Genomic DNA, 16,930 nt, shown 5'->3' with positions numbered 1-16,930 from the left:
ACGCGACGCAGCCCTTCTACCTGCCAGCCAAAGCTGCCGGCGGCGGCGGATCATCGAGTGCACACATTCTCAGTCTTACTTGCCGTTCCCGGTCCAAGTGTCGTGCATTGTCATGTACTCGTGTCTGAATTCTGCTGACAGCAACAGCGCATTCCACATAGTGATATTTCAGACTTCAGAGCGTGAAACCGCAAAATAAATCAGTATGAAACGCCATGAATATGACATCTTCTTTCTTCTTCTGGATTATCCATGGCAGCACGACACATAATCATCATCGTCTTCGCCTCCAACCTCTCCGCCATGGCAGTCATCAGCATAGTATTCATCTGGACATGAATGAGGCCCAGGAGAGACGACCTCCACGACGGTATGCCAAACGGTAAAATTACAATCACATATGTCCGATGCCACACTATGGTCTGATGATAGTTTCTGACACTCTGTAGACATGGATGGCTCAGGCCAGATCATCCGCACCAGCATGTCGTCACAGCTCGGCTTCCGGTACGAGGATCTGCGCAAGGCGACTAATGACTTAAATCAATCAGATCAACAAGCTTGCCCAGGGTGGCTATGGTTCAGTTTACAAGGTACATTGCCGTGCCATTTGGGACACTCACACATTGGGACAAATGCAACACCGATTTCATTGATCATATTTCTTGAAATGCTTGCTTCATCTGAATTTGAGATTGTGATAATATGCTGGATATCCCAGGGTGTGCTTCCGGATGGCCGGGAGATCGCCGTGAAGCGGCTCTACCTCAACTTGCGGCAGTGGATCAACTAGTTCTTCAACGAGGTGAAGCTCGTCAGCCAGGTGCAGCACAAGAACCTCATCAAGCTCCTCGGGTGCAGCGTCGAGGGTCCCGAGAGCCTCCTCGTCTACGAGTACCTCTGCAACACCAGCCTCGATCACTACCTCTTTGGTAAGAAAAGAAAACAATCCCTGCATTCCGAAGTGAAAGATAATCTGTAATGCCCTCGATGCGGCTATAGCTCCCACGTGTCGAGGCACGACTTAGAGACATAACCGCATTGAAAGCAATGTCGCAAGTTAGGCAATCATCACAACATCCCATGTAATATAGAATAAAAGGGGAGATACATAGTTGGCTTACACTCGCCACGTCACATCAAAGTATATAAATAACATACATCATCCAAACACTCATGGCCCGACTACGGCGCCAAAATAGAAGAAAACCCAACATGCGACACGGTCCCGATCAAACCCAACCGGGCACCACTACTGATCATCAGGAAAAGACACGTAGTATCGCTGAGAGTCCTCGTCGAACTCCCACTTGAGCTCGTACTCGCCACCTGGAGCGGAATCACCTGGACCTGCATCTGGTGTAATAGTAATCTGTGAGCCACAGGGACTCAGCAATCTCGCACCCTCGCGATCAAAACTATTTAAGCTTATAGGAAGGGTAAGGCAAATATATGTGGAGCTGCAGCAAGTGACTAGCATATATGGTGGCTAACTTATTCGCAAAAGAGAACGAGAAGAGGAGGCAAAGCACGAGCGAGAATCTAGAGAGAGCAACCTGCGCAAACATAACTCCAACACCGTGTCCACTTCCCGGACTCCGCCGAGAAGAGGCCATCACGGTAACACACACGGTTGATTCATTTTAATTAACTTAAGGTTCAAGTTATCTACAACCGGACATTAACAAATTCCTATCTGCCCATAACCGTGGGCACGGCTTTCGAAAGTTCAATCCCCGCAGGGGAGTCCCAACTTAGCCCATGACAAGCTCTCACGGTCAACGAAGGAATAGACCTCCACCCGAGACATTCTGATCAGACTCGGTATCCCGGTACAACAAGACATTTCGACAGGTTAAAACAAGACCAGCAACACCGCCCGAATGTGCCGACAAATCCCGATAGGAGCTGCACATATCTCTTTCTCAGGGCACACTCAGATGAGCAATCCGTACAACTAAAACCAAACCTCGAGTTTCCCCGAGGGGGCGTTGCACAGGGCTCTAGTTCAGACCAACACTCAGAGGAGCACTGGCCCGGGGGGGGGGGGCTAAAATAAGATGACCCTGGGGCTCCGGAAACCCAAGGGAAAAAGAGGCTAGGTGGCAAATGGTAAAACCAATGTTGGACATTGTTGGAAAAGCTTTAATCAAGGCGAACTATCAAGGGGTTCCCATTATAACCCAACCGCGTAAGGAACACAAAATCCGGGAACATAACACCGATATGACGGAAACTAGGGCGGCAAGAGTGAAACAAAACACTAGGCGAGAGGCCGAGCCTTCCACCCTTTACCAAGCATATAGATGCATTAAGATAACATAGCAAGATAATGATATCCCAACAAGTAAATAAATGTTCCAACAAGGAACGGCTCCAATCTTCACCTGCAACTAGCAACGCTATAAGAGGGGCTGAGCAAAGCGGTGACATAGCCAATCAACAATTTGCTAGGACATGGTGGGTTAGAGGTTCAACATGGCAATTGGGAGGCTGACAAGCAAAAGGTAGGCATCGTAGCATTGGCATAGCAAAAGAGCGAGCAAACTAGCATAGCAAAGATAGTAGTGATTTCGAGGGTATGATCATCTTGCCTGCAAAGCTGTCAGAGTTGACTGGATCCTCAAAAGCAAACTCAACGGGCTCCTCGCTAGCGAACTCATCTCCCGGCTCTACTCAAACAAGACAAACAAGCCACAAGGATACAATCAGCCACGTGCAAGCTCAAACAATAAGATGCAAAGATGGTATGCTATGCGGGATGCGACGCGGGATGCAAAATGCAAGATATGACAGGAAATGCATGAACCTGGCCTCAACTTGGAAAACCAAGTGTGCCACTGGAAAGAGGGGATGAAATCTCTTGAAAACGATATAAAGAACGCCGGAATCGGAGTTACGGTTTGGAAATGGCAAGCGATTCAAATATGACACCGGGCTGCGATTTACAGCAAGTAGGCCTCTAAATGCAATGAAATGAACATGCTATAGCACTCAAACATGACAACAAAATACATGGCAGGGAAGCATTCAAGATGCTTAACAAAAGACTAGCAATGAGCTACGGCCAATTCATCCACCATGAGGTTCAAACAAGCATGGCAAAAACGCAAATGCAAAACAGATTCAGACTTAGTGAAATTAACACTTGTCTGAAATTTCAGATCGTGAAGCCCTCTTCGGAGCAACAAAACAACATGCTACAGGACCTGATTAAGACAAAGAAGAACATTACATGGAGCTACTCAACAAGCTTAACAAAAGACCCTTAGTGACCTTGAGCCAAAAGGGATCACAAAATATACTAACAAGCACACGAACATAGCTAAAACACAATCAGTTTTCAGACTTAGTGAAAACTGAGACATGCTGAAATTTAGCTCACGAAGGCATGTAAACGAGCTCGATGCACTCACTATGGTTCAATTCATGGCAAGGCAAGCATACATCCATTAAGAAGGCACAAAATACAAGCTAGTCATGGCAAGATCAATGGCATAGCATGCACGGATCAACTACAATAGCATCGGCAAAATCGCAAACAAGTTGACGATCTGCCCAGATTCACAACGAAGCAAAAGTAGAGCTCGATTGGCTCAAGCTAGGGTGCTCCATAATTGCAAACAAAGACATGGATGGATAGAGCATAACAAGATTAACAAAACTCCTTTACTGATCATCCTCAAAAGAGGCACGGATCACTAGAAAACGACACGAACATATGACATCATGAACTAAACAATCCCAGACTTAGTGAAAACTACTAAGTCCCTGAAAACAGATTTACCGGGTGCCTCACTTTGCAAGCTTGCACAAGTCACCACACACATCCTAAAAATGCATGGGTTGCACCTCTGGAAATATAACAAAATCCTTAACAAAACATATGAAGGACTCACAGGCATAGCATGCACGCAATAATCATGGCAAAAATGACAAAAGTCTAAGATGAACTAGCAGATCTGACAATTAACTCACGAATCCCTCTTCTAACAGCATTTCGGGCATCAAGATGAACTCAAATGAAAATGATGCAATGGAATGAAATGATGTACTCATCGAGACGAACATTTTGATATGCTATATGCCCAAATCAGAGCTACGGATGCGGAGATATAGCCGGTCAAAGTTAGCACAAAAATTAGGGTTCGGAGGAAAAAGTCAACCGAGGGGATTTTAGATCCAGATCTGGCACGGAAAACGAGGATCGCCGGGGTTGACTCCTGTTCGCCGGGAAGACGACGGGGATCGCCGCAGAGGGCCGGATCCGAGGCCGGTGAGACGGGGGGGGGGGGGGGGGGGGGGGGGGGGGGCCCCGGGGGGGGGGGGGGGGGGGGGGGGGGGGGGGGGGGGGGGGGGGGGGCGCCGGGGCGCGGTCGCCGGCGCCGGGCGGTGGCGGCGCTCCTTGCCGGCGAGGTGGCGGAGCTTGGCGTCGGGCGACGGCGGCGTCCCGCGACCGGAGATGGGAGAGACGGCGGGGCTCGGCCGCGGTGGCTCCCAAGCGGCGGGGCGAGCCGAACGGGCCTCGGGGGCCCCGGCCGGGCCGAGCGGGCCGGCGGGACAGAGGCGGCGAAGTGGGGCGCCCGCGGGACAGGTGGCGGCGCGCTGTTGGTCCGGGCGGAGCGGCGGACGTGTCCGGCGCGCGAGATCTGTTTTTTTAGGGTTAGAGGAGGGGATCCGCGAAATTTTGGAGGGGGGTGTATTTATAGGCATAAGTGGAGTTAGGAGAGTCCAAATGAGGTGCGATTTTCGGCCACGCGATCGTGATCGAACGCTCTAGATGATGGAGCAGAGTTAGGTGGGTTTTGGGCCAAATTGAAGGGGTGTTGGGCTGCAACACACACGAGGCCTTTTCGGTCCCTCGGTTAACCGTTGGAGTATCAAACGAAGTCCAAATGATACGAAACTTGACAGGCGGTCTACCGGTAGTAAACCAAGGCTGCATGGCAAGTCTCGGTCCAATCCGGAAATGTTTAATCCCCACACACGAAAGAAAGTTAGAAATGACCACCGGAGGAGAACAAAGCGCCGGAATGCAAAACGGACAACGGGGAAAATGCTCGAATACATGAGATGAACACGTATGCAAATGCAATGCACATGATGACATGATATGAGATGCATGACAACGAAAACAACACACGAAGACAAAGACCCGAACCCGAGAAATAAATATAACTTAACGCCGGAAACGGCAAGAGTTGCAGTATAAATTGGGAAATTTATATCCGGGGCGTTACATAATCATACTTCAAATGGTAGATTTTCATTCTTGTTGATCTTCCATGCTTGGTGATGCAGAGGCTTTCAAGAAGAAAGCGTTGGATTGGGAGCGGCGGTCGGAGGTCGTCCTTGATGCGGGGGAGGGTTTGTCATACCTCCACAATGGCTTTGAGGTTAGGATCATACATAGGGACATCAAGGCCAGCAATGTGATGCTGGATGAGAGGTTTAGGCCTAAGATTGGCGATTTCGGCCTGGCAAGGAAATTCATGGAAGATCAGACCCACCTCAGCACTGGCCTCGCGTGAACATTGTAAGTTCACTTGTCCAAAACATCTAATCTGATCAAGGGGTGAAGAAAATTTCACGATAAATTGTGCAATGTGTCCAAAGAAATAGAACTGACCATGCCTAACTTTTGCAGTGGATATATGGCTCCGGAGTACATCGTTCACGGGCAGCTAACGGAGAAGACCGACATCTACAGCTATGGTGTGACCGACATCTACATCTACCGGCTGCAAGAACCACAACTCTGTGGCCTCAACGGCTGAGAGACTGTCCCTCATGTCACAGTAAATTCTCCCATTTCCCCTCTTGTCAAGTACTAGTGTACTGTAGCATGTCAGACAACCTGATGCTGACATCCTTTCATCTTCAGATATGGAAGCACTACACCGGCACCCTGATGGAGATCCTGGACCCAAACCTCCGCGACCAATGCTCGGAGGCGGAAGCTCTCAAAGTGTTCCAAGTCGGGCTGCTGTGCGCGCAGGTGTCGCTGAACCTCGGACCATCAATGTGGAAGGTGGTGGATATGCTGGGTAGTGGTGATAGGGTGCTGCCCCAGCTTACCGAGCCTCCGTTCATCGACGTGAAGGGGTCGAATGCAAAGAGCGAAAGCTCGGGTTCATCAATGTCTGATGTTGAACTCTAACAAGTCGCCGTTCTCGATGAACAAGCTGTCAGTGAGTGGGGTGCAGGCCAGGTGATTAACAACAGGGTGTGAGGATCATTTTAACATATTTTTCATTATTTTACATTAGGTGATGTTGAAGTAATACTAACTGAAAATGTTTCGATCATAGAACCCTGTTTGTAAGATGTAAGTAAGCAACCATCGGAATGTTAATTTTGTAAAATATTCACAGAAGTGCAGTCTTCAACTCCAACAAACACCATGTCAGCCAAAATCAACTAAAATCCATCTCTTTTCCCCCCATGTGCCCATCACAGTGACGAGATTTAATCAACATCTAACAGCAGATAAAAACAGAGGGAAAAGTCAGAGAATTCACACAAAACACAACAAACCAAAAAAGTGACAAAAGTTAGAAAAGTCAGAGAATTCACACGAACCTCTTATTTTCCATTTATGTTTATCTAACTACAATTAATTGGCGTATGGGCATTCCACAGCAACTATTAGTACTACCGCATCTTCAGCAGAGTGGTGTCATCTCAGTGTACCAGGGGGCGATAATGTGGGATGATTAATTCACGAATACATGAGTTCATATGTATACCTCTTCGTCTAGCCGGCGGCCTGAGGATCGTCTATGCCGTTTGATTGCTCGGTGTTGGGCGCCGACAAGCTGAGCCCCTCGCATATGCTGTTCAAATCTAGCTGTACCGTGCCGGACGTGTCGCCTACATCATCAATGCTCGACTGGGCGGCTGTGCAGACCAGAGTTTGGGTGCCTTCACCGTCGAGTATTGTCTCGCCGCCGCCAAGATCTGGCCGGGGAACCTATCCAAGAAAAGCAGGGGAGAGCACCAAGTTGGCCGCGGAATCAAAACAGCCAGCACTACGTATCAAAAGCTCATCATATGGACCGTAGTCTGGCTAGGCTCGGGCTTCCCAGAAGTTATTGATCTATGTAAGAAATATTGTACGTTGATGCTTTGAGTAATACAAATTTTTCCTGCAAAAAAAGGTATAAAGTTGAGACACTTATTTTGAGACGGAGGGGGTATTTTTCAGTCAAGATACTCCATGGAGTTTACTTCAGGCAGGAAATACATGTTGATTTCTTGACCACATCGAGTGACACTCCACATAATTTACTTCAGGCAGGAAATACATGTTAAACGATTATCTGTTTCCATCCTATCATGTTGTATACAAATTACACAGTTGATTGCTTTATTTATGTGGGTTACCATTACCTTGCAATTAGCCAAAACTTGTTGGTTTTTGGTTTTGTGCCCACACCAAGCGTTCCATTAGATTATGTTATCATATGTATACTTAACCTCAATTCTCTGCTGCATTTGGTTTTTTCGCCATGGGCGTCTCTATGCCACTATTATGATTGTATGTGCATGTTAATGTGGTTGTGAGTAGGTTTGCTAATGTGGTTAGGGCATCTACAAGGCAAACCCTCAAACTGCCTGCAACCGTCTGAATTGCATGGTCTGGACGTGTTTAGCCATCCAACGCGGACTTGTATCGGTCCGGCGAGCGGTCTAGAAGTACTTTTTTCGGCAAAGCCGAGACAAAATGGGGGGGGGGGTTGCGGGAGTCCGGACAACATCCACGTAGGCTTGCGACACCCCCGGCCCACCCAAAACCCCTCACGGACCCCGCACCTCCATCCTCCCATTTTCTCCCATTCAGTTATTCTCTTTTGCCTTCGCCGCCTGCTCCACCACCCTAGCCGCCATGCCACACCCCTGCCGGACCGGAACTCGATGAGTCAGTCACCTCCAACGGTACACCCGAGCTCCACGTCACTTCTCCTTGAGCGCCGTTCCGCACCTCTCCTCCGACCGTCGCGCAGGTACAATCCGCTCCTATGAGGCTCACCATGCCGACAACTATTCGGTGAATTGCATGAGCTAATTTTTTTGTCCCTTCTTCTTTGAAGCAATGGATTCAGATATGGAGTACATATATAAGCACTATGTTGAGTCGTCCGACTCGTCAGACGAGGAAGACTACACAGATGAGACAACGATGATGTAGGTGGTGCTTGCATACGCGGATGTGCGGAGGAGCATGTTCTGAAATTGAAGGGATCAATCAAGGGTCATCGAGTGGTCAAACCGCAACCAGGAGCGCGGCATTTGACGCTGATGGATGACTACTTTGCCCCCGATGCCCTCTTCGCTATCAATTTTTGCCAGTGCTTTCGGATGCACAAAAATGTTTTCGATCGTCTCTACCATGGCGTCCGGTCATTTGATGATTACTTCATCTTGAAGAAGAACGCTGTGGGAAGGATTGATTTCTCTGGTTACCAGAAGTGCATTTTTCGGGAAATACTATCGTATGCATTAGCCAAGAGACATAGTAGCAAAGACATGAGTTCTTAACCTGCTCCTTGTAACCATCGTGTACATAATGGTTAGCTCTACAGGAATCAGAGAATTTGCCATCAACCAGTTCTCCTCTGACCTAGTAGCAAAAAGAGAAAGAAGCGGAAGAAGAAGAAGAAGAAGAAGCGGAAGAAGAAGAAGAAGAAGAAGTATAGGTCATTTTTGTGCTAACCTAGGTGATGATGCCATTTTTGAGCCAACTTATGTAAGTATAGCTCATTTTTTAAATCTAACTTAGGTAATTATGCCATTTTGGAGGAAAATAAGCTAAGTATATGACATTTATGAGAGAACCAAAATTATTATGCCATTTTTGAAATGAATAAGCTAATTATGTCATAAATGAACTAAATAAGCTAATTATGCCACCGGGAGAGGAGGCCGGGGAGGGAAGAAGAGAGGAGGTAAATCGGGATGTGGCCGTGGGAGAGGTAGGCAGGCTCCTACGCCTTCCTCGCCGCCACCCCCAGCTGAGTCACCCGAGCACATAGCTAAAAGATCAAACAGATCAATTATTGTGTCTCTAGAGGTGCCCCCTGCCCCCGTATATAAAGGAGCAAGGGGGGAGAGGCGGCCGGCCAAGGAGGGCGCGCCAAGGGGGGAGTCCTACTCCCATCGGGAGTAGGATTCCTCCTTTCCTTGTTGGAGTAGGAGAAGGGAAGGAAAAAGGAGAAGGAAGGAAGGGGCGCCCCCCTCCCTAGTCCAATTCGGACCAGTCCATGGGGAGGGGTGCGCCCACCCTTTGAGGTCTTTTTCTCCTTTCCCGTATGGCCCATTAAGGCCCAATACGAATTCTCGTAACTCTCCGGTACCCCCGAAAATACCCGAATCACTCGGAACCTTTCCGATGTCCGAATATAGTCGTCCAATATATCGATCTTTACATCTCGACCATTTCGAGACTCCTCGTCATGTCCCCGATCTCATCCGGGACTCCGAACTACTTTCGGTACATCAAAACACATAAACTCATAATATAACTGTCATCAAAACTTTAAGCGTGCGGACCCTACGGGTTCGAGAACTATGTAGACATGACCGAGACACGTCTCCGGTCAATAACCAATAGTGGAACCTGGATGCTCATATTGGCTCCCACATATTCTATGAAGATCTTTATCGGTCAGACCGCATAACAACATACGTTGTTCCCTTTGTCATCGGTATGTTACTTGCCCGAGATTCGATCGTCAGTATCTCAATACCTAGTTCAATATCGTTACCGGCAAGTCTCTTTACTCATTCCATAATACATAATCCCGCAACTAACTCATTAGTTGCAATGCTTGCAAGGCTTATAGTGATGTGCATTACCGAGTGGGTCCAGAGATACCTCTCCGACAATCGGAGTGACAAATCCTAATCTCGAAATACGCCAACCCAACAAGTACCTTTGGAGACACCTGTAGAGCACCTTTATAATCACCCAGTTACGTTGTGACGTTTGGTAGCACACAAAGTGCTCCTCCGGTAAACGGGAGTTGCATAATCTCATAGTCATAGGAACATGTATAAGTCATGAAGAAAGCAATAGCAACATACTAAACGACTGAGTGCTAAGCTAACGGAATGGGTCAAGTCAATCACATCATTCTCCTAATGATGTGATCCCATTAATCAAATGACAACTCATGTCTATGGCTAGGAAACACAACCATGTTTGATCAACGAGCTAGTCAAGTAGAGGCATACTAGTGACACTCTGTTTGTCTATGTATTCACACATGTATCATGTTTCTGGTTAATACAATTCTAGCATGAATAATAAACATTTATCATGAAATAAGGAAATAAATAATAACTTTATTATTGCCTCTAGGGCATATTTCCTTCAGTCTCCCACTTGCACTAGAGTCAATAATCTAGTTCACATCACCATGTGATTTAACACTAATAGTTCACATCACCATGTGATTAACACCCATAGTTCACATCATCATGTGACCAACACCCAAAGGGTTTACTAGAGTTAATAATCTAGTTCACATCGCTATGTGATTAACACCCAAAGAGAACTAAGGTGTGATCATGTTTTTCTTGTGAGAGAAGTTTAGTCAACGGGTCTGTCACATTCAGATCCGTATGTATTTTGCAAATTTCTATGTGAACAATGCTCTCTATGGAGCTACTCTAGCTAATTGCTGCCACTTTCAATATGTATCCAGATTGAGACTTAGAGTCATCTGGATCAGTGTCAAAACTTGAATCGACGTAACCCTTTACGACGAACCTTTTTGTCACCTCCATAATCGAGAAACATATCCTTATTCCACTAAGGATAATTTTGACCGCTGTCCAGTGATCTACTCCTAGATCACTATTGTACTTCCTTGCCAAAATCATTGTAGGGTATACAATAGATCTGGTACATAGCATGTCATACTTTATAGAACCTATGGCTAAGGCATATGGAATGAATTTCATTTTCTTTCTATCTTCTGCCGTGGTCGGGCTTTGAGTCTTACTCAATTTCACACCTTGTAACACAGGCAAGAACTCTTTCTTTGACTGTTCCATTTTGAAATACTTCAAAATCTTGTCAAGGTATGTACTCATTGAAAAAACTTATCAAGCGTCTTGATCTATCTCTATAGATCTTGATGCTCAATATGTAAGCAGCTTCACCGAGGTCTTTCTTTGAAAAACTCCTTTCAAACACTCCTTTATGCTTTGCAGAATAATTCTGCATTATTTTCGATCAACAATATGTCATTCACATATACTTATCAGAAATGTTGTAGTGCTCCCACTCACTTGTAAATACAGGCTTAACCGCAAGTCTGTATAAAACTATATGCTTTGATCAACTCATCAAAGCGTATATTCCAACTCTAAGATGCTTGCGCCAGTCCATAGATGGATCGCTGGAGCTTGCATATTTTGTTAGCACCTTTAGGATTGACAAAACCTTCTGGTTGCATCATATACAACTCTTCTTTAATAAATCCATTAAGGAATGCAGTTTTGTCTATCCATTTGCCAGATTTCATAAAATGCGGCAATTGCTAACATGATTCGGACAGAGTTAAGCATCTCTATGAGTGAGAAAATCTCATTGTAGTCAACACCTTGAACTTGTCGAAAACCTTTTTGCGGCAATTCTAGCTTTGTAGATAGTAACACTACTATCAGCGTCCGTCTTCCTCTTGAAGATCCATTTATTTTCTATGGCTTGCCGATCATCGGGCAAGTCAATCAAAGTCCATACTTTGTTCTCATACATGGATCCCATCTCAGATTTTATGGCCTCAAGCCATTTCGTGGAATCTGGGCTCATCTTCGCTTCCTCATAGTTCGTAGGTTCGTCATGGTCAAGTAACATGACCTCCAGAACAGGATTACTGTACCACTCTGGTGCGGATCTTACTCTGGTTAACCTACGAGGTTCAGTAACAACTTGATCTGAAGTTTCATGATCATCATCATTAACTTCCTCACTATTTGGTGTAGATGTCACAGGAACCGGTTTCTGTAATGAACTACTTTCCAATAAGGGAGCAGGTACATTTACCTCATCAAGTTCTACTTTCCTCCCACTCACTTCTTTCGAGAGAAACTCTTTCTCTAGAAAGGATCCATTCTCAGCAACTAATATCTTGCCTTCGGATCTATGATAGAAGGCGTACCCAACATTTTCTTTTGGGTATCCCATGAAGACGCACTTCTCTGATTTGGGTTCGAGCTTATCAGGTTGAAACTTTTTCACATAATCATCGCAACCTCAAACTTTAAGAAACGATAGCTTAGGTTTCTTGCTAAACCACAGTTCATATGGTGTCGTCTCAACAGATTTAGATGGTGCCCTTTTTAACGTGAATGCAGCTGTCTCTAATGCATAACCCCAAAACGGTAGTGGTAAATTGTTAAGAAACATCATAGATTACACTATATCCAATAAAGTACGGTTATGACGTCCGGACACACCATTACGCTGTGGTGTTCCAGGTGGCATGAGTAGTGAAACTATTTCACATTGTTTTAACTGAAGGCCAAACTCGTTAACTCAAATATTTTATTTCTGCGATCATATCGTAGAAACTTTTATTTTCTTGTTACGATGATTCTCCACTTCACTCTGAAATTCTTTGAACTTTTCAAATGTTTCAGACTTGTATTTCATCAAGTAGATATACCCATATCTACTCAAATCATCTGTGAAGGTCAGAAAATAACGATACCCGCCGCGAGCCTCAACACTCATCGGACCGCATACATCAGTATGTATTATTTCCAATAAGTCAGTTGCTCGCTCCATTGTTCCGGAAAACGGAGTTTTAGTCATCTTGCCCATAAGGCACAGTTCGCAAGCATCAAGTGATTGATAATCAAGTGATTCCAAAATCCCATCAGCATGGAGTTTCTTCATGCGCTTTACACCAATATGACCTAAACGGCAGTGCCACAAATAAGTTGCACTATCATTATTAACTTTGCATCTTTTGGCTTCAATATTATGAATATGTGTATCACTACGATCCAGATCCAACAAACCATTTTCGTTGGTGTGTATGACCATAGAAGGTTTTATTCATGTAAACAAAACATCAATGATTCTCTAACTTAAATGAATAACCGTATTGCAATAAACATGATCAAATCATATTAATGCTCAACGCAAACACCAAATAACACTTACTTAGGTTCAACACTAATCTCAAAAGTGTAGGGAGCGTGCGATGATGATCATATCAATCTTGGAACCACTTCCAACACACATCCTCACTTCACCCTTAACTAGTCTCTGTTCATTCTGCAACTCCCGTTTCAAGTTACTACTCTTAGCAACTGAACCAGTATCAAATACCGAGGGGTTGCTACGAACAATAGTAAAATACACATCAATAATATGTATATCAAATATACCTTTGTTCACTTTGCCATCCTTCTTATCCGCCAAATACTTGGGGCAGTTCCGCTTCTAGTGACCAGTCCCTTTGCAGTAGAAGCACTCAGTCTCAGGCTTAGGCCCAGACTTGGGCTTCTTCACTTGAGCAACAACTCGCTTGCCATTCTTCTTGAAGTTCCCCTTCTTCCCTTTGCCCTTTCTCTTGAAACTAGTGGTCTTGTCAACCATCAACACTTGATGTTTTTCTTGATTTCTGCCTTCGCCGATTTTAGCATCGCGAAAAGCTTGGGAATTGTTTTCGTCATCCCTTGCATATTATAGTTCATCACGAAGTTCTACTAACTTGGTGATGGTGACTAGAGAATTCTGTCAATCACTATTTTATCTGGAAGATTAACTCCCACTTGATTCAAGCGATTTTAGTACCCAGACAATCTGAGCACATGCTCACTGCTTGAGCTATTCTCCTCCATATTTTGGCTATAGAACTTGTTGGAGACTTCATATCTCTCAACTCGGGTATTTGCTTGAAATATTAACTTCAACTCATGGAACATCTCATATGGTCCATGGCGTTCAAAATGTCTTTGAAGTCTCGATTCTAAGCCATTAAGCATGGTGCACTAAACTATCAAGTAGTCATCATATTGAGCTAGCCAAACGTTCATAACGTCTGCATCTGCTCCTGCAATAGGTCTGTCACCTAGCGGTGCATGAAGGACATAATTCTTCTGTGCAGCAATGAGGATAATCCTCGGATCACGGATCCAATCCGCATCATTGCTACTAACATCTTTCAACTTAGTTTTCTCTAGGAACATATCAATTATAAACAGGGAGCAACATTGCGAGCTATTGATCTACAACATAGATATGCTAATACTACCAGGACTAAGTTCATGATAAATTAAAATTCAATTAATCATATTACTTAAGAACTCCCACTTAGATAGACATCCCTCTAATCATTTAAGTGATCACGTGATCCAAATCAACTAAACCATAACCGATCATCACGTGAAATGGAGTAGTTTTCAATGGTGAACATCACTATGTTGATCATATCTACTATATGATTCACGCTCGACCTTTCGGTCTCAGTGTTCCGAGGCCATATCTGCATATGCTAGGCTCGTCAAGTTTAACCCGAGTATTCTGCGTGTGCAAAACTGGCTTGCACCCGTTTTAGATGGACATAGAGCTTATCACACCCGATCATCACGTGGTGTCTGGGCACGACGAACTTTGGCAAAGGTGCATACTCAGGGAGAACACTTTTTATCTTGAAATTTAGTGAGAGATCATCTTATAATGCTACCGTCAATCAAAGCAAGATAAGATGCATAAAAGATAAACATCAAATGCAATCAAAATATGTGACATGATATGGCCATCATCATCTTGTGCCTTTGATCTCCATCTCCAAAGCATCGTCATGATCTCCATTGTCACCGGCATGACACCATGATCTCCATCATCTTGATCTATATCAATGTGTCGTCACATGGTCGTCTCACCAACTATTGCTCTTGCAACTATTGCTATCACATAGCGATAAAGTAAAGCAATTATTTGGCGCTTGCATCTAGTGCAATAGAGAGACAACCATAAGGCTTTTGCCAGTTGCCGATAACTTCAACAAAACATGATCATCTCATACAACAACTTATATCTTATCACGTCTTGACCATATCACATCACAACATGCCCTGCAAAAACAAGTTAGACGTCCTCTACTTTGTTGTTGCAAGTTTTACGTGGCTGCTACGGGCTTAGCAAGAACCGTTCTTACCTACGCATCAAAACCACAACGAAAGTTTGTCAAGTTCGTGCTGTTTTAACCTTCGCAAGGACCGGGCGTAGCCACACTCGGTTCAACTAAAGTTGGAGAAACTGACACCCGCCAGCCACCTGTGTGCAAAGCACGTCGGTAGAACCAGTCTCGCGTAAGCGTACGCGTAATGTCGGTCCGGGCCGCTTCATCCAACAATACCGCCGAACCAAAGTATGACATGCTGGTAAGCAGTATGACTTATATCGCCCACAACTCACTTGTGTTCTACTCGTGCATATGACATCTACGCATAATACCTGGCTCTGATACCACTGTTGGGGAACGTAGTAATTTCAAAAAAATTCCTACGCACACGCAAAATCATGGTGATGCATAGCAACGAGAGGGGAGAGTGTTATCCATGCACCCTCGCAGACCAAAAGCGGAAGCGTTAGCACAACGCGGTTGATGTAGTCGTACGTCTTCACGATCTGACCGATCAAGTACCGAACGCACGGCACCTCCGAGTTCAGCACACGTTCAGCCTGATGACGTCCCTCGAATTCCGATCCAGCCGAGTGTTGAGGGAGAGTTTCGTCAGCACGACGACGTGGTGACGATGATGATGTTCTACCAACGCGGGGCTTCACCTAAGCACCGCTACAGTATTATCGAGGTGGACTATGGTGGAGGGGGGCACCTCACACGGCTAAAAGATCAAACAGATAAATTGTTGTGTCTCTAGAGGTGCCCCCTGCCCCCGTATATAAAGGAGCAAGGGGGGAGAGGCGGCCGGCCAAGGAGGGCGCGCCAAGGGGGGAGTCCTACTCCCACCGGGAGTAGGATTCCTCCTTTCCTTGTTGGAGTAGGAGAAGGGAAGGAAAAGGAGAAGGAAGGAAGGGGGCGCCCCCGCTCCCTAGTCCAATTCGGACCAGTCCATGGGGAGGGGTGCGGCCACCCTTTGAGGCCATTTTCTCCTTTCCCGTATGGCCCATTAAGGCCCAATACGAATTCCCGTAACTCTCCGGTACCCCCGAAAATACCCGAATCACTCGGAACCTTTCCGATGTCCGAATATAATCGTCCAATATATCAATCTTTACGTCTCGACCATTTCAAGACTCCTCGCCATGTCCCCGATCTCATCCGGGACTCCGAACTACCTTTGGTACATCAAAACACATAAACTCATAATATAACTGTCATCGAAACTTTAAGCGTGCGGACCCTACGGGTTCGAGAACTATGTAGACATGACCGAGACACGTCTCCGGTCAATAACCAATAGCGGAACCTGGATGCTCATATTGGCTCCCATATATTCTACGAAGATCTTTATCGGTCAGACCGCATAACAACATACGTTGTTCCCTTTGTCATCGGTATGTTACTTGCCCGAGATTCGATCGTCGGTATCTCAATACCTAGTTCAATCTCGTTACCGACAAGTCTCTTTACTCGTTCCGTAATACATCATCCCGCAACTAACTCATTAGTTGCAATGCTTGCAAGGCTTATAGTGATGTGCATTACCGAGTGGGCCGAGAGATACCTCTCCGACAATCGGAGTGACAAATCATAATCTCGAAATACGCCAACCCAACAAGTACCTTTGGAGACACCTGTAGAGCACCTTTATAATCACCCAGTTACATTGTGACGTTTGGTAGCACACAAAGTGTTCCTTCGGTAAACGGGAGTTGCATAATCTCATAGTCATAGGAACATGTATAAGTCATGAAGAAAGCAATAGCAACATACTAAAC

General features: G+C 45.5%; 1 pseudogene; it reads left to right on the top strand.

Moving 5' to 3' along the window:
- The first annotated feature begins 252 nt into the window (after positions 1-252).
- On the top strand, positions 253-6,215 carry LOC125513041 (annotated as a pseudogene).
- Positions 6,216-16,930: the final 10,715 nt, after the last annotated feature.

The sequence above is a fragment of the Triticum urartu genome, chromosome 6, assembly GCF_003073215.2.
Source record: "Triticum urartu cultivar G1812 chromosome 6, Tu2.1, whole genome shotgun sequence".
NCBI classification, from domain to species: Eukaryota; Viridiplantae; Streptophyta; class Magnoliopsida; order Poales; family Poaceae; genus Triticum; species Triticum urartu.
The sequence above is the reverse complement of the archived record's forward strand: the minus strand, read 5'-3'. Positions and strand labels throughout refer to the sequence as shown.